The following is a 25,594-nucleotide window of genomic DNA, read 5'->3' on the forward strand; positions in this document are numbered from 1 at the left end:
GTGTGTTACACGCATATTTGTATTTTCTGAGCATGCTGAGATATTATAAAAATGTTATCACTATTATTTGCCATGTTACATCAGGGGATGCATATTGATTGGCTACAGTGTAGTAAGTCATGGAGATATTAATTACGAACTGTGTGCATTATCATTAACTGTTGTGTTACCAAGATTGTGAATTGTGGACTATTTTCTCTTGCAATTAGTTCCTTGTTATATACAGTAAGTGCAGTTTTTTAGTCGTTCACCTTTCTCTTTTTAAAGGAAAAGGGACCATTTAATCTGCTCTTCTGACTTCAGATGTGTATAATATGTAATCATTATAAAGTTCTGTTTGTGGAAAAATCATTCTACCCTTGATGGCTAATACACAACCTGAAATAGAGCTCTACAGTACATAGGTTTTTTTTTTTGCTTTACTTATTTTTATGATATCAGATATTTGGGCAATATAAAACTTTCTCACCATGCAGAAGCCTCTGAACTTCTGTTCAGGAGCACAAAAAAATATTAATTTCCCTTGTAGCAATGGAGATAATATAAAAATCTAGTTTATTTTAGAAACATACAGTACATGCTGTAATACTTCTAATTGTTCTTTACAAGGTTATCATATACTAGCTTAGCAGGTCTCCTCTTCTTTAATTTTCTATTGAAAATGAAAAATGTACATATGCTAAAACAATTCAAACCAAAATGAATTCTATTTATAAATATATTTCAGTCCACCAAAAGGTCCCGTGTCTTCACTGTAAAGTAGTCCCAACTGCTTTGATACCATTTTTGTAGTTGTTGTGGTTTAAAGGTGTCTTGACACGTTTGTTTCCACAATTTGCACTTTTTAAAGATGGTGGTTGAATATTGGTCTGAAAGGTGTTTTTAACCAAGGACCTCTCATAGCACAGTCAAGCACCAATAGAACTCCCATGTAACAGCGTTTTGACTGCATCAACAGCAGCACTCCAAGCCTCCCTGTCCTCCTCCTGGCACAACAGATCCAGAGAGTCAAGAGCTCCATCTAAATTATGTCACAAAAGGCCAAGATCTAATGATGCCAGGAAAGGAAATGTAGAGGATCCTAATACACTGTCACCATTGTTTGTTTTTTTTTAACTTTCAGTCAGACCAGCCAACCAATATTGAAAGTATCTGCCCTGGGTGAAAATAGAAACATTGTTTCATGTTCTCAGCACTGCATGCATGAATTTGAGTAACTAAGACAACTGAAAATCCTAATAAAGAGTCTATATTATTTTCAGGAAAGTTTCTCTTTATTTAAATTTTAATTGACAATAAAATGTGTCTTACGAAGTGTTGTAAAACCAAGGATACATTAATTCTAATTATTTTTTTCCTATGGCACGGCTGAAATTTAATGTCATTCGCTTCATTCACACAAGCTCCACAATTATTATTGTTTACAAACATCATCACAAATTGCATTTGAGGGTCACAGATAACCAGAATGTTTAATTTCTTGACATTAACATTTCAAACCTTCCCAGTTCTTAAATACCAAATGCAAGGGACTGATAATGTCCATGCACAGACGTTGACTTTGTCATTGCTGGGCTTTTAAAAGGTCTTGTGTTTCTGTTTCTTTATTAATACCTAGATTGGGGCTTCCTATCCAGAATTTGATAGTGTGTGATTAATCTGCAGAATTGTTGTCATGTGTTCCCCTTTTTTCCCTATGTTTAATTAATATCTGTAATTACGTGTCTTCTATTTTGGCATACATCTGGAGTTACTGCTTTTGAAAACTGGATTATTGCGATATCAATCACTCTGAAACAAAAGTCATGCAAGCTCTACAATAATAAGGGATGGAGCAGGAGGGGTCAAAAAAGCCAGATGATGATTTCAGCAGCAGGAGTCCCATTAATAAATGTGTCTAATGGTTGTCCAGAACTTTAACTCGTTGTCAGGGGATAATAACTGCTCTATTAGAAATGAAAGAAAAATAAATTAAGACCAAGAACAATGAAAGATGTTTTTAGGCAGGTCTCATGCTTAATTACATATAAAAAGACTGTCTAAGCACCTGTGCCTTTTTAGAATTCTAGGGATTCAATTCATTTCCTTTCAGAATATATGGAAGTTTTAATCATAGGAAGGAGCAGAAGCAGATTAAAGACATGGCTAATTGCAAATGATTTATTTAGACCTCTCACAAGTGCTTTTGCAAGTATATGAACTTCCTCAAATGACACCGTGCCCATATTCACTGCAAAATTGCCTTTTCATTACAGAGTAAAACAGTTTTTGGACTTTACAGTATATGTAAGAAACCCCATAGACATAATTTATATTACAGTCCTACTAATGAGCTGATTGTGTTTGCACAACATCTTGATATTTTAAAAGGAAAATACAGGATAGTATGAAGATGTATAAGCAATGTCACCAAGGGTATGGTTTTAAAAAGCAGTCATTTCTGAGCAAATATTAAATATTATATATTAGATATTTTCATCTTCCCCTGTTTCAAATAATTTCCTGTTTTGGAAAAAGTACTGGTTAAAATAAAAGTAAAACTGGTTAATAATGTAGGACAGTATAGGAATGATTTTAAGACCTGCAACATTGTTGCATATTTGCTATTATGCAGGTTTCAATTTCGATTAAAAGAATTTACAACAAGGCTGTCTAGTTCTATTCCTGGAGGCCTGTGTGTATTTGGGTTTTCTTTCCATCTTATGTCTTAACTACCTTAATCACATTTTCATTGGTTTAATTGGATCTTGTGTCCACCTTTTTTTGGTGCTGAAGTTTCAAACTGACCTAGAAAATCTGCAGACACACTGGAGCACCAGGTGCAGGATTAGAGAGCTCTGATTTAGGGGGACCTGGAAGTGTCAAAAGAAGACATTTGTAATAACAAAGAAAGTATGTGCATTTATATTTTGGAAACTTGACCACTGAACAGAAGACTGAACAGGAATTGTTGTTGCACCATAGTTTTAACGTGGGTAAAATGGCAAGCAAGGTACTGTATATACAGTACAGTAGTAACCCACTGCATCACTGCAATAAAATCAACTTCATAAAAAGTTAAATGAAAAGTTACTTTCAGAAAACACAAGACTTCCACAAATACTTTAAGAATAGTACAATTTTAAAAGAAACGGAAGTAATTTCATTTTTCGCAAACCTTATTTCAGGATTTTGATTTTCCATACACATTCAAACTTCTGCTTTTGTGTTTACATTACTGTTTTTTGTAGCAGTTTAATAGCCACCTTTAGATTTACATGTTAATATGCCTACAGTAGGTGTAATGTAATGATAGTATGATGGATAAACGTCAATATAAAACAATATCAGTCTGCTTATGGGCACTGACCTGCAAAATAATCCTTTAAATTCCTTTCATATTCTATGCACAGCACACAGTTCGTGTAATCCATATTTGTTATGATTACTAATATTTTGGCTGCTGACTTACATTTTATAAAGCTAGTGAATGAACTGAAATCCAAATCGCTAACCACTATTTCCAACACTTTGTGAAGCATATTGATATTGTGCATGTATTTTGTATTTATTTTACTTAGTGGCATTGATGCTTTTTTCCTACTTTGTCTGTGTCTAGTTTCACAAATTAAGCAGCTTTAATTATTGAGGAAACACGTCACATAAAAATGTTGAAATCACTTCACTAGAGAATTCTATTAAGCTACTGTTTATCAAGTAAGTTTCTGCCTGAACTAAGCATTTGAATAGTAATTTAAAGCTGTTTGTTTCATCCTTAAGGATTATTCTTAGCTTTATTTAAATCTCATTGAACCATGGTTTCAAACTACAATAAAAAGAATCAATAGTTGTCATACATTTTAAAATGACTACATTTACTAGCTTTTATATTTCCTTTGAGACTTCCAAGAGTGAATTCTAAGGACCTCTTTGTATGTTTTTGTTTGTTTTCTAGCAATTCATTGGCTTTCTCGAAAATCAAGAAAGCAAGCATTAAAACTAGACATAAAGCCACATTTGTTTTTAATTAAATTCAATTTTACTTCACACATTTAAAGAAAACAAAAAACACATTTATACCTGCTCTTTAAATTCCTAACAAGTCATGTTCAAGTTGCTTACAATTTAATTAGTTTGAAGTAAGAGTTTTAGAGCCACAGAAACAGAAAACAAGCCAGGTCTCCTTAGATGTGTTTTATTTTTTCATTTTTTAAAAATCAGCAAAGAGGTAAGCCTTGACCAACACATTTAAAGAGCTGTAACGATACAGTTCTTTTTACGGACGACGCAATCCGGAATAGTGAGGAAACACTAGGGAGAAAAGTCATGCAGGAATCGGGGATCAAAACGGGGTGTGTCCTTGGTGCGCTGGTGTTCGAGGGGGGAGGGGGGGGGTGAGTCAAGGGGAAAACAATCCAGTAGTAATCCAAATGGGAAATCCAAACACAAGCAAAGTCCAAAGCCAGGGAGTCCATCCGGAAACAAACAAGATAAAACTAGAACCGGGTCGGAACTGGCGGAATGGGAACAGGAACAGAGAATAAAACCTTAACGGGACCAGGCGCTTCCAGGTCCCGGACTCGCACGATACGAAGATCAGATGCAGAACACGGATTAATGTCAGCGCCTGGCTTTCAAGGTGGACTGGGAACAGGAGACAGGTGCAGAAAGTCAAGTCCAAAATGAAAGAGCCGGAGAGCCCTTAAGGGGGAGGGACTACAGTCATGAAAAGAGCAAACTTTGAAATTCCATTTAAGAGCTCAAACAGAAAGTAGCAGATGTTCATTCAGTTGTTATTGTGTAAAAAAACATCTGCTCATTTTATTACTGCTTCATCTAATCATGGGGTCATGGGGGAGCCAGATCCTATCTCTGCAAGCAACAGGGGATGGTGAGATATACACTGGATAGGACGCCAGTCCATTGCATGATTATATACAGTATATTTAAAGGAATGAGTGAAGGTTTGTTTCATGCTGAAAAGAGAAGAAAAAAACACACCATTTCATCTGTGGATCCTTCTCTGGGTGTCAATATACAGTATATATAATATATATATATTTTAGGCGTGAAAAACACTCAGTGCAGTTAATCCCAGATTTTTTGGTAAGAAATAAGAAAGTAGTAAGAAAACTTCTTGCCATTATAAAGTGTGAGGCAGAAACCCAAATCAGCCAAGTGAATGGCAGAGAATCGGTAACATATCAGCTACAGTACATACTCCTGCAGTAAATCTTGAAGTACAGTAAATATTGCAATCCTGTGCTGTGTACATCGTTATAGTTTTTATGTAACATAGCTTCTATGCATTGATGCTTTACATTTTACAGCTGCACTTCATATTCAGTATACAGTGCATGTCTCCATTAATTGTAATACATTTCGCTGTGTCTCCTGATAAAAATTGGCCCTGACGTGTGCTTGTGTGTTGTGTCTGTGTATGTCCTGTGATGGATTGTCATTCCATCCAGCCTTTTCTGGATTGCTTGCTTGTTCTGGCTCCCCGATGACCCTGTATTGGTTATAGCATTTAGAAAATAGATGGATGTATTCCTTATACTGTATTTCAGGGTGTAAAAAATGTACAGTATTGCCTATGGATAGTAATTAAGTTGAGCATTTGAACTCTTTTTCATAATAATGAAAGCATCATTCTGTTTGCTACAAAGTAAAAGTTAATATATCACAGAAATAAAAAATAAAATGGCATATAGGTAAAAACAAATGAAATCCCCTCATCATTATAAGCACAAGTTTACAGTATAACTGTGAAATTGAAAGGTTTTAGAATTAGTTACAATGTGGCAGAAAAATACTGTAAGTTAGTCCTTGTATTGCAGGTTTTGATATTTAGATTGCTTTGCTGTCTTTCACAAAGGAGTGTTACAATTTAGCATCCAAGGAATTTGAAAAGGGCTGCTTTGGACAAGTTCATTCTATTGTATTTGATAACAGATCAACTGTTCAACAGTGTTGAACTTATTTTAAAATAAAGAATTCACATTAAGAATAAATAACCAAAAGCAAAGCATATTCTTGTATGTTATACTGTACATCTCTAAAGGACATCAGAAAAACAATATCTAATTAAGATCAAAACTATTAAACGTGTCTTTTTTCTCATCAGTTGCTAAAATGATCTTCTTTAACAACAAATTTATAATAATTATTATAATAATAATAATAATTGCTTACACTTATAGCGCTTTTCTGAACACTCCACTCAAAGCGCTTTACAGGTAATGGGGATCCCCTCCACCACCACCAACGTGCAGCATCCACCTGGATGATGCAACGGCAGCCATAGTGCGCCAGAATGCTCACCACGATGAGATGAAAACAGTTAGGCTTACGGGTTTCCCCCCATGAGTACTGTAGGTTGTTGTTGCTGTGCAGAAGTAAACTCTTATGTGGTCACTCTACAGCTGCTGATCCTACTTTTCCGTGTCTGTGAGTTTTTGTTATTATTGATTTGTCATATCACTTAGTAGTACTGATACAGTCCAGTGATGGTCGATGAATGGATGCTGAATTTCCCTGAAGATTTGTGTGGAGACTGTCTACCCTTTCTGTTTCTTCTGCATTTCATATTTGCATTATGACCCCAATAAAGTTCTCTATTCAAATCCCACCTCTTTTCCGTCTGAATTAGGGTTTGACTAAACTATAGAATTACCTGCTGAAGAAGAATATTTATATAATTTTGCTATATATATTATATATATAATGTATGTATAAATATACTGTATATATAGTAATTTTGCTCTAGAAAGTTTACTACCTGCAATTATTACTATTTCTGATATTTATTAATATGAAAGATTAGTCATATACAGTATTTTGTAGATCTTCACAGCAGGATTCATTATAATAAACAAGTAATAGGTTTATTCCATGTTGAAAAGAGAAGAAAGGAAACACAACGTTTCAGTTGGAACATTGTGTTTCCTTTCTTCTCTTTTCAGCATGGAATAAACCTATTACTTGTTCCTTTGCAGCCTACGCATGCTGACACAGCTACCCACCTGAACTACTTCATTATAATGAATTTTTTTAAAAAAAGTAATTGATGTTCTGGGATAGCTTCATGTAAACTGTGGCACATAAGACACACGACCAAACAGCCCCATTTAGGCTTTCTGAGCATAATTAATCAATATGTTAAAAAAGGTGTATTTCTATTTATACTTTAACCATGTAGTGGGGCAGTGTATGGGTTTGTTTCAGGACTCATAATTGATGGGTTGTGGGTTCAAGTCTTCTCTGTGGATGCTGCTGCTCTATGTTGAGTGAGATACTTTACTGCAGTTGCTCAAGTCCAACCAACTACCTGAATGAGGACCACCGTTTGCTGGGGATAGTCTCTGTGAACTGGTATCCCATTCATGGGGAAAGTCATATGCTCTCTGTTTGCTTAACACCATGGAAACCAGGATAAGATCTGGTGTGAAGAGCCATTGTGGTTCACATACTGTATGATCTCCCTTTATACTGTACGTTAACAATGGATAAACCAAAAATATTCATGTCATTCATTACTCATAGAATAACATATTTTTAAGCAGAAATGGAAAGAGTGATTTTAATCCCAGCTAAAAACAGGACTCAGATGCTACCTCCGCAAGGTCATGTGATGATACACAATGTTAAAGTGGTGCAAATGGGCCATTTCAGTTTGACGCAAAGTCAAAAACTCAGTTTGTGCTTTTATCTTTCGATCTGTTGGCCAGCACCAGAAAAAAATGTCCTGTGAAAAAATATCCAATTACAATTTTAAATATATTTTTTAATATATACAGAACAGAACTTTACCCATAGGATTATGTAGGCAACTTAGACACAAACCTTGTGCTGAGGGTCAACCATATTTCTATTTTGTTCACACTGTATACTGTGTCTGAGGTTAGAACACTAGATGGCACTTTTGTTGTATTGTTCTACAGTAGTTGTCATGATATTATCAGTTTGAATTATGAAAGAAAACATTTTGGTTCCTTGTTAAATTTCTGCCTAGATTTAGTGATGCCCTTGTTTTGTAACAGTGAAGTCAAAGTAATCTTTTAAAAATATTTCTGTTACATGAGAAGCGCTTTATGTGTTACATTGTTTAGCACAGGCATTTTAAAATTTAAATTACTTTAGTCTGAGGAGCATCTTAATAATATATTTCTTTATTTTATCAGGCAAAATGAGTTTAATTAAACATGAACAACCCTCAGAACCAGACTTTTGAGAGCAGGCAAATGTTTCTCATTTTTTTCTCCATCACCATGAGATGCAGAAATGCATAACTATAGTAAATAGTGGAGGTGAAACTGTGAATCTCTTGATTTAAACAGATTCAGATGGCACATAATGTACAATATTTACCTCTTTCATATAATTCCTGGGGCTATATATTCTGGCACCATCCTAATGGTTTTTTTTGGCAGAATAGAAGAATCTTTCTTGACTTCAATGAAATTCTGGAATTTCCATTCATCCATTTTATAGCTTGATACAGTACATGGTCATGGGAGAAGCCAGTGCCTAACTTGGCAAGCAAGGTGCAAGGCAGGATACACTCTGGAAGGGAAGCCAGTTCATCCCAGAGCACAACGAGACAAACACACTTACCCAGGCTCAATTTTACAGAAGCCAATAAACCTACCCATTTGTCTTTGGACTGTGGGAGGAAGCCCATGCAAACATGGGGAGAACATGTACACGCTGTAATAAATGACTGCAAACTTTCCCTTCTAACAAATCCTGCATATAGTCATCTATTCAAGTATACATATTGCATCATGGAGTGATAAGCACTGTATTAATATTTGAAGAATAATATGTTACTCTCATTTAGCCAACTAAACATATTAGCATGATGTATAGAAGGTGTATCTTCCAGTTTTTCCATACATCACTATTGCTCATTAATACAAATCATCACTATATTTAATTCTGACGGTCCCTTTTTATGAGCTAGCAAAAATCTGACTACACCTATTTTTTGTGTATGTTCTCAAACTGACTTTTGATAAAGGAGTTAAGTCTGCACAAATGCCCAGTGGATATACTACTGGTCCCATGTCTATTGCAGACACTAATGCTTCTCACTTTAGGAGGTCTTGATTCAGTAATATACAGTTAAGTGATTAATTCTACTGATTGAACTGAACAGACCCAGACTCAGGATATTGGAAAGAGCAATCTATCAAAAATGGTACTGTTAATCTTAGCTAAAGTGACACAACTCATTCCAGCTGTGACCAACAGTATTGCTCAAATGTAATCATTGTTGTTAGTACAAAAGTTCACAACAGTTTTGTCATTTGTCAGTTAACTGAGCAATGCATCAAATAGACTTTGAGTGATACAGCATGAAGCTACAGAGCAAAAAAGGACTTTTTAATGTGAACATCTTGCTTATGAAAACTTATGTATGGAAAAGAGAGAGAATATATATACAGTATATTATGTCAATTTTATACAGGTGTGAAATGCTTTAAATGTCATCCTTTGAAACACATCAGTGTATTTGGACGATATAACTTCCATTTCATATATAATTGTATGGTGGAATCTGATGCAACTTCAAGAATGAAAACTTACAGGTACACATGACTCATCAGCTCATCAGAGAATTCAGTAATAGGATGTCCAGTGTAGGCATCACCTCTCAAACACAGATACTACTTTTACAAAACAAGTAATGTATAAGGCTGAAAAGTAAATATTGTATATGAGGTAACGCTATTCCTCATTCAAGCTCGTACTGTAAAATAGTCAAAAATATTTACTATATAACAACTACACTATATCATTGTACTGTAGTTCAGCAAATATGCCATCGTTTATACTTCTTTGTCTTCTGGGTTATCATCCTTAAGACAAAGAAAGTCTATTAGCCTAATAAAGACACATGACATTCATGGTCTATAATCATATGAAGGTCTAACACACATTTCAACTTGATCACAATTTCTATTTTGCGCATGTAAGAAAAATTGTTTGTTTTTTGATTATCTCCCATAGACATTTCAAAATTAAATATTAAATAACCTAAAATTAAAAAAGTGCTCTTGTTGTGATACTCTGTTTGAAAAACAAAAGTTATAGAAATGGTGTCTGAATTTTCAGCGTGCTTGGGGGAAGATTCCAAGTGACTGTGTTAATTTGTCTTCTCTGCGGTAGTGGGTTTTTTCGCTTCACTTGATGTATTTTCCTCACATGAATTTATAAACTTTTTTTTGACCTGTTTTTCTGTTGCCTCAGGCTTTTTATGGTATTCATAAGCTGTCAAGCGTTGATGAGAAACTAGAGAAAATACAGAATCGTGGGCAAAAGTTTTCAGACCCTTTTATGGAACATGTTGAGAGTAGGCATTATTAAAAACATGTCAAATCACATCATGTGATTGGATAACACTGAAACTGTTATTGCATTTTTAAAATTTTGCTACTTTCTTTGTGGTAATCTTTTGTGCACATGTTATTGTATGCAGCAATTATTAGTCTTTCCCACCATTTTCACAAACTTTTACACATTCTGTCATCCTCATTTTCTTTGTTTCAGTAAATAGGCTCACTGTTCTATTATGGTTTAGTGCAAAGAAGCTGATGCTCCTTCCTCATTACACTTGAATGACAGTAAGACTTAAGATTAAGGTTATAGTGATGGTCCTGAAAGGACAAGAGATTGCCAGTCACTTCCAATGAAAAATGTGTCTTTTTCTGCAGTTGACGTAGTGTCCAGAGGACAATAACATTAGCTGCAACCATCATTTCTGGCTGCATATGACATTTATCAAACAACACAAAATAAGCAGCACAGGAATTTATGTGGTTAGTTTATCCATTTATTATCACTGATCTGTAAATGGTTTTCTTTTGGCTACAATACATGATTTAACAATTATGAGCCAACAAATTCTAAATTAAGGAGATGTGCAATCTCATTAAAATTCAAAGTTCACTGTTTAAAATTCTGCAGCTTTCAGGCCCAGAGGGAGAAACGGTGGTGTTGCAAAGAAAAAAGAAAATACATGAACCGAGAGCACAGATTTAAAAGGACTTTGTGTGGAACTAAATAAAATACAACAAAATTGTAATTGTGGGTGTTTCAAATGGTATTTTATTAACAAATCAAAAAGGAACATGATGCTGGGGCCTTGGGTTCAATTCCAGGTGTACAATCTGCGTGGAGTTTGCATGTTCTCCTCATGTTTGAGTGGGTTTCCTTCAGGTGAGCCAGTTTTCTCACAATTCAAAGACATACTGGTAGGTTGTTTAATTGACTTCTGGAAAGGCCTTGGTGTGAATGTGTATGTGTCTGTCCTGTGATGTACTGGGGTGGAGCAGTGGCTCTGTGGCTAAGGCTCTGAGCCTGTGGCTGGAAGGTTGCCAGTTCAAATCCTGCAGCTGGCAGAGGAATCCTACTCTGTTGGGCCCCTGAGCAAGGCCCTTAACCCCAACTGCTCCAGGGGTGCTGTACAATGGCTGACCCTGCGCTCTGACCCCATGCTCTCTCCCTATCTGTATGTCTGTGTGTCTCATGGAGAGCAAGCTGGGGTATGTGAAAAGACAAATTCCTAATGCAAGAAATTGTAAAGGGTTAATAAAGTGATGTTATTATTATTATGCTGGCATCCCATCCAGGGTGTATCCTGCCTTGCTCCTTTACTCGCTGAAATACTGTATGAATCCTGAATTGAATAAGCGATTTTTGAAAGTAATGAGATGTAACATTCAAAAATGTAATGCGTCTTCACAAATTTATAAATCAGCATTTTGAACAAACTGTACATGTCCTTATATCCCAATAGCTGTTTATGCCTTTGTTCTCATTGAACTGATACAGAAAGCATTGAGAACAGGTATTTAAAATGACAAATAAATGTGAAAGATAGGTATTAACAGTTTTGAAAAATATGTATGAGACAGAATCAATGCATTGCCAGTACTCTATAGTATCTGTGGCTATACTCTTATATTCGTATGTGTTTTTTTTTATCTTACAGAGTATTGTTGAAACGTTTTATAATTTAGCACAGGGTATGCACACTCCTAACTTGCTTTGATTGTCTGTTTATAAAAGCCAGTAAATAGTGATCCAGCTTGGTTGGAACGATTTATTACTGTTGGGTGAAAAATGCTATGCAGTATGTACCAAAACAATATCAGATATTTTACTCACTTTTCATTTTAAAGCATCATTCTCTTAGCCCGATTTGAATAGTGCAAAACAGATTATCAGTGCAATAACAGAACGTCTAATATTCAGTTAAATCACAAACTGACATTCTATAAAAAGTAAATTAAAAGTCCTCATAGATGTTCTCATAAATATTATCAGACAGCCAGAGGGTGGTGATTTATAATGAAATAAATCTGAAAGCACACAGTACATTTTTTAGTTATGTAAGAGAAACAAAACTTGAAGCCGCTCTATTGCAGACCCGCTGAATTTCATTGTTCATTGGTCATGTACTAAGCTCTGACATGTACTGTATCTGTCAAAATAAAGTGATGCTGGAGAAAAGGGTTTTGCAGAAGCACCAACAATAGGAAACTGGTGAGACTGCCCGTCACTTTACTGTGCCAGATGAAATGACTTGAATTAGAAAATGGCTCATGACAGGCAGCTGGAGTGGACAATGTGGTGAGAATGGGGCAAATGACACTGCATACTGCTGTGAGTAGAGCAAAATGAATTACTTGCTCCTTATTGTTATACTATACAGTAAGTCACTAATAAAAGTACTCCAGGCCTCCCCTAGGCTTATGAGCAGAAAATTCTTTTTTTCAAAATGAATTACAACTGAGTGTTAATCTTCTATAAAAAAAAGTATTTTCGAATTTATTTTTTGTTGTTCCTGATTTCTTTTTATTTATTTTCTTGGGTGGGGGGAATTGACAGTAAAAAGACGTATGTTTTTCCTGAATTTTCATGACCTTAAATGTATTTCAAACTCTAGAGTCTCTAACATGTAACCAAAATTTAAGGATTTAAAAAAAAATCCACTTATAAATCGTCTGCCGAACTTTGTTCAAAGATCTTTTCAAGATGTTGTCTAATTCACCTTGGTTTGGTGTAGTATAGAATAGCACCAGAGGAGTGCAAAATGAGGAAACATGGCTGTGGTTAAAACTATTTACTGTACCTCTTTGAGCAATTATTACTAATAGCTGAACAATGAGCTGCCAGAAGTCGGAAATGACAAACAAAACCAAGGTCTGTGTACTGTATATCTCCAGGTACAGTACATCCCAAGAGAAACATCCATCCATTTTCTAAGCACTTCACCCAATTCAGGGTCATGGGGGAGCTGGAGCCACTTTTGGCAAGATATGGGCGCAAGGCAGGCTACACCCCGGATGAGATGCCAGTCCATTACAGGGCAGACACACTGACACAGACAGACTGACGTCTAGGGTCAATTTTCCTAGAAGCCAATTAACATCCAGTATGTTCTTAAACTGTGGGAGGAAACCAGAGCGACTGGTAGAAACCCATATGAATACGTGGAGAACATACAAATTCCACATAGATGGTACCTCAGGCCTGGAACTGAAACAAGGGACCTAGGGATGTGAGGCAGCAATGCTAACCATTGCGCCACCATGCTGCCTCCAAGAGAAACATGAAGACATTTATTTTTATATTTTGAATTTGTGCTTCTGAGTGGAGTATATATATATTGTAGTAATTTTGTTGGAAGGGTAATGAGATTCTTCAATGTAGATGGCTAATTTTGCCAAGTAGTGAGTACCCTGTGTTGTGCTAACTGACATTGTTAGTGGAAAACATTTACAGTATATCATTCTTTTATATATTTAAAACAACTACACGATGTGGTGAATAGCCTACCCATTTTTCACAAAACATGGTGCTTTCTTAAAAAAAAAAAACACAGTTCAATAAACTTTTATTTAGTAAAGCAGTTTTCCCAGCAGACATTTGACAGGGCTACATTGGCCGACCCTAGAATTAGTGCTGGTAGAACTAACCTCAGGGTTGCCTCTGGATTCTAAACAATCCAAAGCTGCACTTGAGTTTCTAAGTTCAATTGGGCTTATCCTCTGATTTATACAGCTAAAGGAATGAACATTTAGTTCTTTCCATATTGGTGTGTTTGAGGTTTTAAATGTAACTTCAGCTTCAAGTTTGTTGTTTACTTAATTTTTAGTAAATGCACTTTCCTGAAAAAACGTTCTGAGAATCTGAATACAATTGTGACATAATTATTTTAGAATGGGATATCACAAGAAAGGTTACAAAGGACAAGAGGCAATGTGATCCATGTAGTTCATTTGATTGCTCGGAGCTAATCGATCTGAAGATCTCTTCCAGCCTTTTCTAGAAAGAAGCCAGGGTATCTGTTTCAACAGCATGGCAGGGTAGCTTGCTATAGACAAGTCTGACTAAAAAAAGTACCTTCTGCTCTCAGTTTTAAATGTCATTCCCCATAGTTTTCATTGTCCTCTGGTTTGTGTTTCACAAAAGTAAGTTTCAAAATTTTGAATTCTTGAATCTGGTCCCCTCAAGGAAAAGATTCAGGTCTTTTAGGTTTTTTTTTACCTGTCAGAGGCACATATTAATTTAAGCACAACAATATATCTGGTCACTTTTCATTAGACTCATTCCATCAGAGCAATTTTTTGTAAAATGATCAAAATCAAATAATCATCATAATCATACACAATAATAAAAAGTAAATCTTACTACATGATTTAAAAGTTTTAAAACATCCATTGATTCAAATATTACACTTTTGCAAATAACTATATATCTTAAAAGTCTACTGTACAGTATATGCCTTTTTATTATTTTCCCACAATGTTTAAATGAAAATGATACGAACATGCTCAATCATCTCCTTGCTTTAGGTATTTTGCACTGCTTCAGGAATGCTTAGAGGCAGACTGCATTTCACTATAACAATAAAGTTTTGGGAAAAAAAAATTGTAGTTGTTATCCTCCACAAAGGAAGCTATTCATATGGGAAAACTGTAACCTATTACTATTATCATTTTTGGATGAGTTTTGTATGTCTACAATATCACATTTTCATGGCAATGACGTAATGTTGATCTCTAGTGTGCATGTCCCTGTCTGTCTAGCTATACAGTATATACAATATACTAAAGAACCTTTATAAACAGTTTAAAAAAAACATACTATGTTTTCTTGAGCTGCTGGTGTATGACAATGAAAGGAAAGGGATTAATAATAAGTAATAAATTGATAGGCAAAGAGAGGCAGGGTAGCACACTGGTTAGCACTGTGTGTGAGCACATGTCTAAAAGCACTGGGGCCCTGGGTTCACTTCTGGACTTGGGGTGCTATTTGCCTGGAATCTCTATGTTGTCCCCATGTTTGTGTGGGTTTCCTCTGGGTGCTCTGGTTTCTTCCCACAGTCCCAGGACATATCTGTACTGGTACTGTAGGCTAATTGGCATCTGGGAAAAATGTTTGGGAAAACTGTCCCTGGGATGAGTGTGTGTATGTCTGTGGGTACCATGTGATGGACTGACATTCCATCCTGGATGGACCCTTGTGCCTGTCGCCTGCTGGGAGAGACTCCAACTCACGACCATGAACCAAATAAAGCAGTTAGAAAATGGATGGATGAAAGGACACAGCATTTCCAGTGGTTATTTGCTGTTCTTATCATAATACAATTATTGTGTGCATCAGCTACAGTACAGATGAAATACAGATAATAAAAATAAACTATTATTACTGATTGAGGCTCAAGCATTTTCCTAATGTTGGCAGGATTTTATTGTTATGCACTGACAGAGGTGGAGAACTGCAGCACAATCAGAGGTAAATTGCTAATGAGAATGTGTGCATCTGCATTCCCAGGTGGCAAGATTTTGTAAAATGAAATGTTAAGCCATATTGTTTCTAATAGAACACTATATTTCTCCCATCAGAGGGCAGTATTTGTCTAAGAATATTTGTGGTTATTGTGCAATAACTGACCACTCAGTGAAATGCACTGAAATGCAAAAATTAAAATGCAGAAGACTTTGGGATGCTTAACACAGCAGTTCTAGTCATTATAAAGTTAATTGTCAGCCCTTTAAAAAGTTTTAAAAAGTTTTCATCTACAATAAGAAAATGTCCTCTTTTAGAGTTTAGTAGGGCATTGTCCAGTAGTAAAAAAGTCTCTGGGTTACTGACTTGTGGAGTCAGGACCTTTCAGTAAATGCTGATCCATGCAACTTATTCAAGTTGCTTTGCCCTGGTTGCTCCTGCCTACACAGCTTTATGAAAGAGCTCTGTAATGAGTTGGCCACCCATCCAGTGGGGAGATGCATACAGCACTCTCTGCTTAAACCATGAGAAACAGTTTATGCTCTGGTCTGAGGAGCTTCTAACCCCACCTCCTTTTACAATTTACACAAAATAAGTATGATCATTGGGAAATGTGTCGAGTTTCAGTTTTTTAAATCAAATGTAAACTAGAGTATATTTAAAATATCACAATAAAAAATTAATTTAAAAAATATTTTGGATCTTAATCCAATCCAATATCCAAAATAATCTTTATTTGTAGACCTACTTCCATGACAAATATTCATCTTTTCATAACAAGAACACATTTGTGAATACTGAAATACATCAAACATAATTCTATAACCTTTTTCAACGCCTTTATTTGGATAACCATTTCCATTTAATAGAACAATTTGTTTCAGTATCCCTGAAAAAGTTTAATTAAATTTAGTGCCGAGACAGCGTCAAATAATTTGGTTCCTCCAATATAAAACAAACTAGACTGCAGGAACGGTAAAATGAGAAAATAATAAAAAATGCCAGAGAAGCTAGAGAAGTACAAACTAAAGGATGCAGAACTGTAATCATTCCAACTCGAAACGAGCCATAATGAACATGTAATGAAGTACGCCCTTAGCATTTAAATTTGCTGCTTCAATCAAACTATCTTTAATTTTTATTTTGAATTCAGGAAGGTTATTGCAATTATAAATTGCAAGTAAATATCAATTAATACTTAATGAGAATTGAAAAGAGCATTCAGAGTTCCGTCATTGCACGATTATCCATTATCAGCTTATTTAAGGTTTAATAGATTCTAATAACAAATAAAGGACTCTTTAATTACCTGAGAATTAGCTATCTTGCAAGATATAAATGAGTGCCATTCAAAGTAAAATGCAGTTTACCTCCATCATCCAGATAGCAAAAGCCTGTGTAGACAAACATTTTTGCATGCATTGTCTGTCTGCAATAATAAAAGTAATAGTATGTTTAAAAGTATCTACTGGTAATTGTAGTAGCATTATTATGATGTATACTTATGAGCTCTTTCTCGTTTTATATGTCTGTATAAAATACATTGCCAAGCTCTTGATAGGCACAGTTTAGAAGGAACAGTCTCCAGCGACACGCTGGCCTATGCCTCTTCTTCATATTGGGGCCAGCTAAGCTTCATTCGAAGGATTAGGCTTATGTTTCCCTTATCTGTCACTCAGCTTTTTTACCAGATGCTCTTTGGAGATGTGATCTGGACTGTGCTCAACTGAGAGCAAAGATGTCACTTTATTTTGTTCTTCTATCACTCATTTTTTTTCCTTATCTGTTAGGATCAAGAAGCACTGTTTGTGACTAAAACATACTTTGGAAGATTATTATTCAAACACATACACAAACATTTGAGATGTTTCAAAGAACACATAAAGACATAAACAGCTACAAGTGTTTTATACACATTTTTGAGAATTTACGCAGGTTCATAGCAGCTGATGTACATTTTCGTATTATTTACATATACAGTACTAACTGCTGTTGGGTGTGTAAGTTAATTCTAGCACTAAGTCTGACATTAATTCCAGATGAAAAAGGTGCCCAAAGACTGATGGACATACTGTACTGTACACGTGACATTGTGCTTAAAAATAACTTTAATGCAGAACCTGGGTGGAAAGTGGCAAGGGAATGCTGAAAGTGTGATGATGTAGTGGAGGAAGAGATGCAAAATGACGCATGCTCCTATTCATACACACTGATGGAAGATTAGCTGGCTGCTCTTTAATTTCTGTTAACTTTATTTTGATGCCATGTTTATCCAAGGGCTTACATTAAATATTGTGTATGAATTAATATTGGTTGCATTAAATATGTTGAGGAGAGTGTAAAAATATAAGAATATACAGTATAATGCATTTATATAATGAGCAAACAAATAGAGGTTACAAGAATTATAGCAATTACAGGGATGGAACATGGGACCTAAAAGTGCATCCTGAACAGGCACGGGCAGGGGGTCAGAGACACACTCCTGCTCTCCTGCCAGTGGAACTCTGTAGTTATTTTTAACCTTAAGCAACCTTAATCCAGAATTTTTTTTTACATACTCCAAAGCACTCATTTCATTTTACTCAAATTTGTGCTATAAGAGTTTTAAAAAAAGACTAACAGTAGCCTCCCAACCTTTATTTGTACAGTAAATACATGTCTTTTAAGAGACCAGCGGACTGTTGCTAAGAAAATGTTATCCAGAGACTGACAGAAATTAAAAGAGAAACAAATAAAAAGGAAAATTAATTTGGAACACAAAACAGCAAAATATTCAAATGATTTCATTTTTATGCATTTTATTATTGTATTTTACAGTATATCCCTAAGGTAAACAGTTGTGAGGACTCCATACTGAACACAGAACCATTTCCTTTGTCTAGATTTATTTTTGAGCAGATTTTGTCAAGGTCACCTCTGTGCTGTGTGCTGAAAAAAAAGTGCTTACTGCGTTAAATGAATGCTTGACTAGTATTTATTATCTTCCACTTTTGCATTCTGAAGAGTAAATATTTGGGTAATTCTTCTACAATGCAGCTCTGAATAACCTGGCTGGTCTGTGATTAGAAATTCACACCATTTTGGAGACACAGTTGGATTTCTAACATTTCTATGTAAAAAACTGCACCATCCCGGAATATTCTCACTTAAAGTATGTATACATTGTTGGGACAAAAATACAAGTAATACATTACAAAAACCAAATATTTACTTTACCAGAGCCTCAAGAATTACCATTCTACTACTCAGAATTTTCCATGTGACCAATCCTCCTGTTTCAAAGATGTTTGAATCTTAGACATTGTGAGGTAACATTGTGCATCGGGTTTGAGATTTGTCCTTTAAAATTAGGAATTTTGAAAAAAAAGAGAATTTTTACTTGAGAGGTTTCACTTTGAGGGGTGGGGGGGAATTCTCTGCAACCTAACCTTGTGACTGATAAACATCCTTTTCATATTCATTGAAGAGCCATGTGAGCTCTAGAACAACAAGAGTCTATGTACTCTTCCACCAAGATGTGATTAATTATACAGTATACACATTACTGAGACCTCCAATTTGATCCACATGTGACATTTTGCTTCATTCTGCCTACATTTACAGAGTCTTTCAACTATTTTTTCAATAAATCAAAAATATCATCCAAAATGTGGCAAAATGGGACAAATCATCTTGTTTATTTATATTTGCTTTTATCATAACGTACTGTAACTAATCAAATAACAAACCTCTTTGCTATTCGGTTTTGGAGAACACGAAGATTTAAAGTTTTTCAAATTTTCAAAAATACAACACAGTATTTCATGATAGCAACAATTCAAGCACAAATTTTGAGATGATTACCATTTCCATTAAGTGATTTTTTTATGATATATGCTAGAATTTATCAACAAAATTAACATATAATAAGGAAGTATAAATGTGAATCATGTCTGTGTATATTTTCAAGAAATATAGCAGTTTCAGTGGGTACTCTGGAAGTCTTACACAAATTAGGTGAGAAGTTGTCTTAGACTCTGTGAATAGCTCAGAGATATAAAGAACCTAATGCACATAGTGTTTAAACAGATGAACCATAAAAGTCCCCCCAGAAATACTCCTGCTCCAACAACAGGTCTGTAGGAAGGCACTTCTATTGTCCTTACTGGATGAGAAGTCAAACGATGATGAGGAGTGGACTTTCTGGCAGAAGGCAGATTCCAAGATACCTGACACCCACTACCAAGCCTTTATTTTCTTAAGGAAGCTTCTTGCCTGCTATCCTGTATGTGCCAGCACTCATACAACCCACTCTGCATCCCAGACATCCTGGCTTGGGCACACTATTTGTACAGTATATGTGTACCTAAGCTTATAAATATGCATCATAATCTCATAGTGCAATTGCATAACCCTAAACCCTCTTTTTTTCTGCTAAGAGTAAAATGTGTGAAATTGCTACTGCTTAAATATCTATCATACTGTATCTATCATTAGATTGTTTATGATCTAAACAATGTTTTCCAGACTGATAAAAATGAATTTGAGTTTTTAGACAAAATGTTTTTAAAAAGACAGCTCTTTTGTGAATAATTACTTTTATTTTCAATTTTAAACCCCAACCTGGAGGAGAAGGAACAAAAAAACAATAGTTGCACAATCCCCATACAGTAGATATATTATAAAATACAGGACAGGAAACAAATATCACAAAAACTTCAGTACAAAGTACCATGAAAGACAGCAAAACTTTACAGGACATTTCCTAACAGTTGGAGAGTCCCAGGATGATATCATGACTACAGATGCTGAGTGAAACGTTTTTTTTTCAAAAGCAAAATGTTGTAAAAAAGCCTGGCCAAACATATGAAAAAAGATAGCAGGCTCCACCCAACACTTAAAAACGGTTTTCTTAACTGCCGTCACACCAGTCAGAAAAAAACTTCAATTTTGTATTGATAATGTTAATGTCAACAAACATCTGCCTGCAAACATACTGTACCACTAAGAACAAGGCACCATGGTCCCTAGTAAAGAGCTCATGTACAGTAGATACTGTACCATATACTGTATTATCAAAATGTATTCATTTCCTGGCATTCTAATCACAAGTAACAACCTATTTCTCCAGAAACACAAACCTGACAAGTAGGCTCTTCTATCTTATTCAACTGTACCCATCTGAGTGGTACAACAGAAAAACTAAAGACCAGTTAAAAATGGTGATGTGCCATGTTTTCAAACAATATGAAAATATTCTCCCATTTTATGCTTTAATTAGGGAATACTCTATTCATATTCCAGGAGGATATGATGGTAGAGGGCTATAGTCTTGTAAGACTTAAATTTATTTTACTTGACTGAAAAACAGAAAAAGGGAGTGAGAGTGTAAAAGGGTTTTCTATGAAAAATCATGTCTGCAAAGTGATGAGTGAAGGCTGAGATACGAGAAGAAAGAGAAACTTGGAACAGTGTATTGTTCTTGCAAATCTTAAGATGAATGGAAGTCATGAAGATAACCTTTAAAATTTAAATATTATGTTACAAGAATAAGGCAGAGTGGCACCAGATAGGACAAAGCATAAGCAACCCATTAGGTACCATTAGGTACAGTATATGTTAATAATTGTTTACTTTATTCCAGACTTGTAATGTATTTGTAATAAAAGTGCACATGGAAATGGAAATGGTGCATCAAAAACAGCTTTCTAGATGAAACCATAGTGTAATTACATACTGTAGCCTTAATTTGAAATGCCCAATTGTAAAACTGAAATTTTGGTAAATTGAAACCCCTTCTGCTTTGGGATTCCATAATACAGCTAGATGAATTATGGGATTCTTGCCTTTCCAGATACATCTGGAGCACAATGAATTAATATTTCTAATAAAAGTGGAGATTAGGGACAAAAGTTACATAGCAAATAACAAAGTACTGTAACTCACATTCATTGTGAATGCTAATACCTTAACGAGGAGTGAAATTCCAGTAAGTAGCAGCCACCAGTCCAGGTTATAAAGTAAATATGACAGCATACTCTACCTCTATGTCCTTCCTAATCTTTGACAATGTTCTCTGAATTGTTACTTGATGTGGCTGAGAGATAAACGGTTCCATTAAATCTTTGAGTCAATAATTGCATACTGCTCTGTTTGGAGATGCATAGCTAGAAGTCTGCTTGGGTATTTCACATGCTCATCATACAGCTGCCTGGATTTATGTGAAAGGGAGTGTGTCGTATTCCTAGTCAGCCTTATTGGAAAACTGTACTGAAACTGAAACTGTACTGTACACTGTATAAACGTGATTAAATGGATCTAGCTTCCTCCTCTATCTTGCTTGCAAAATTGTCCAATGCTTGTTTGTTCAATTCATCAATATATTTTAGAAGCTATTTTGAGACTACAGAAAATTAAAAATGAGCACTTCTTCAACAGTATTATCATCTTCAACTTAATGTATATATATTCATACAGACATGTCTATTACAGATATTAACCGAGGTAAAACTAGGTAAGATAAAATAATGACCTGGAAATTTTATAACAACTGTCGAAAAAAAAATAACTTTCATCCATGTCTTCAACACTAGCTACCGTTGTATTTAAGTTAAGTGGCAATTGCACAATGCATTACCAAGGGAACTTGTGTAACAGTGAGCATTCACAGATTAGTCAAACAGAAGTGCTTCTTTGCTGCTCAAAATATATTTTTAGCCTTGCTACCATTTCTGAAATAGCAGGCTTATGAATGTATTGATGTGAGTAGGGAATTTAGAACAGAATTCATTGGAAGAGACAGAGTTTCTTTGAGGAGAACAACATACTGTATGTGTCTGCAGGTTGAACAAGACATAATTATGATGTGTAAGTAAAGCTGCAGTGTTCCAGACTGTTTTGTCATTTTAGTACTCAGTATAGTAATTATTAATGGTGACATACATCAAGAAGAATGATTGAAACAGAGTTCCAGCAATTTTTATTTAAAGCTATGAAATAAATCAAACAGTAAATAATGCATCACTACAGTATATCTGTATCTTATTGCTAAAGCTTTATCTTTAATGTAAGGTGATGTTCATCCTCAAGCTTTCTTGTTCACTAGTGCTGGAGGGAGCGGCTAATACCAAGAGTAAGTTTAATCATCCAGTGCAAAAAAAATGTAGTGAAATAAGTGTTAAACCAATAACAGTTGGTTGTGTAAACAGTGCAAAACAGGCTATGAAATTTGCTAGACAATCAGCAGGCACCTACAGTACCATACTGTTCAAGATGGATATAAAACTAGGTCCCTCATTTTTCTATAGAGAGATCAACAAGCAGCCAGTGAGGAAAAACACATGACTTAACCAAACATGCCTAGTCAGAGACCAAAATAAGAACACCAAAGTGGTGAACCAAGCCACAAATTACATAGTACAAATCCCTACCGATTGGATGGGCCATCAGTATGAAATAAAATCCAGTTTTTTTTAAGCTTTTCTATTTGCAGGAAACGGAAGACAAACTGTTAGGTTACCTGGTTGTTTTCTTACTTTTGCGGCAGTTTACCAGATGGAGTGAATCGGGAATTTACCAAAGTACATCACCATCTGAATTACTATGAACACTGGGTCTCCCAGCATGATCTATAACCATTAAAGGACCTAAAACACAAGAGAAGAAGGGAGTGAAACATCTCTGTACATGTGACCAGTAAGCGTGCATGTGATTGTGGACTTGTGCAGTGTATATTGTGAAGTGTATATTTATTATTGAATTGTTTCTATTTTGTTTTGCACTAAGACACCAGATCAAATCCCTTGTACTGTACCTACAATATAACATCCTTGGCAAATAAAGCAATTCCAATTCCAATTCCAATTCCAATTCCAATTCCAATTCCAATTCCAATTCCAATTCCAATTCCAATTCCAATTCCAATTCCAATTCCAGCAACCAAAGGTCCAGGAGGCTTTCACCTTTTTCAGGACGAGCAACAAGCCCCATGCACGCCCTTTAAATACCAAACACAACTTAATTCACCACCAATCTAATCAGTTAGCTGATTATCACCCACTGTGAGACTATTTACAAAGATTAAAGGCTGAGAAGAGGCTCTAGTGGCAGATCAGTTGTAATTGCAATCCTTTCTTTAGCTTTCCTGTCACAGCTGGAATGTGGAAAAGCTTATGCTCTTTTCATTATTTAATTTAAGAAAAAAAACAATTCCCCCTGCTTTTTTGCGAAATGGCTAGCATATTAAACATAGCAATTTGCTGAGTTTTGTGAAGGGACTGCATTAAGATTAAATTCTTAAAACCTGTGAACATGAGTCTGAGATTTTTCCCCCATTAGCACTGGATGTCAGGGGGATGCAAACAGACCCATGGAATTATGTTCACTGTACTGTATGTGACTTATCCTACAGATAAACATGTAGTAAAGCACAGGAAATGTATTCAGTTATGAAATGACCTATGCTGCAATTGTCTGAATAAATTATCTGTGGGTGTGTAATTCAAATATGTATCTATGGAGGGAAAGCCAGCAGTTTCTTTTTTTTTCTTGATACCTTCCATGAATAACTTTTCATGGACTTTTGGTGTGCAAAAGTTGTATACGGTATATATATATTTTTTTAAAAACTAACCTGTTCTGAAGTTATCTTTAGAACAGAAAGTTATTTAATTAAGATTCTATGTGCAAATTTTATAAACAATAAACTCAAAACAAAGGACCAAAACACGGAATGAAGTAATGCTTCTTTAAATAAAAATATATAAATAAAAATAAAAACATTGCAATGCATTAGACTGGAAAGTGTGGTTCTCACAGATTTATAGGCATGGCTTAGTTCTACTTGCACTGGAAGAGACAAGTTCATAAATCATATTGTTGTAATTTGTGTCCCTTTAACAGATAAATAATTACTAAGTATTGCTAGACTAGGTGAATGCAGGGAATAATTGTCATTATTTGTCATAATTATTATTGCTGCTTGAAAATTGATCATGTGGGATAGTCCCCCTGAAATTTGTAATTAGGAGAACTTTATTAAATTAACTTTAAATCCACTTGAGGTAATTTTTATTAATTAACTGGGAAAAGAAGGACCAAAGTAAAATCTATCCTATCTGAAAAGCCTTGCAATGTTTGATGGAACAACATTCTTCTGGGTTTAATAATTCATTCTTTAAAGAAAATGTATTTTTTTATTGCATATTTTGGAGAGACTTATCATATGGGCCCATGGATATTCTGAACATGTCATGACAAAGATATATCATGCACAATGACAATATATTGTAGAATCATACTGCAATATTACCAATGTATATCTACAAAAGATATTCTGAGAGGCAAAAAGACACAACAAATGCTATTGGTTCAAATAATCGTTACATTTTAATACCCCTCAGGATACATGAAAATCAATTTGAATAAAAAAACTGCATTTAAGTACATCTTTCATTTTTAAAATTGTGTTTATAAATTATGTACATATTAATATACATTAATAGATATGAAAAATGCAACCATCAAAGTCTTACATCAGTAGCTCATTGAGCACATGTTATTTACTGTATATTTCAGCTTAGCCATAGATTTATAAACATCTGGGGAGTAATCTAGTCATTTCTGTTAAATTATAGGTGTATATTTTCAAGGTCTTGCTCCAGGCGCACATTTAATTGAAAACACATATTAAGGAATAGCTGACTTAGAGACGAAACACTCAGTAGTCTCACTATACAATAACAGATCTCTAAAGACAATACAAGCTTTAAGGTCTTCTCTTGCACTGAGCATTAATTCATTTACCAATGCACTCTCTAGGGTCAGTCCC

The sequence above is a fragment of the Atractosteus spatula genome, chromosome 1 (assembly GCF_055471065.1).
Source record: "Atractosteus spatula isolate fAtrSpa1 chromosome 1, fAtrSpa1.hap1, whole genome shotgun sequence".
NCBI classification, from domain to species: domain Eukaryota; kingdom Metazoa; phylum Chordata; class Actinopteri; order Semionotiformes; family Lepisosteidae; genus Atractosteus; species Atractosteus spatula.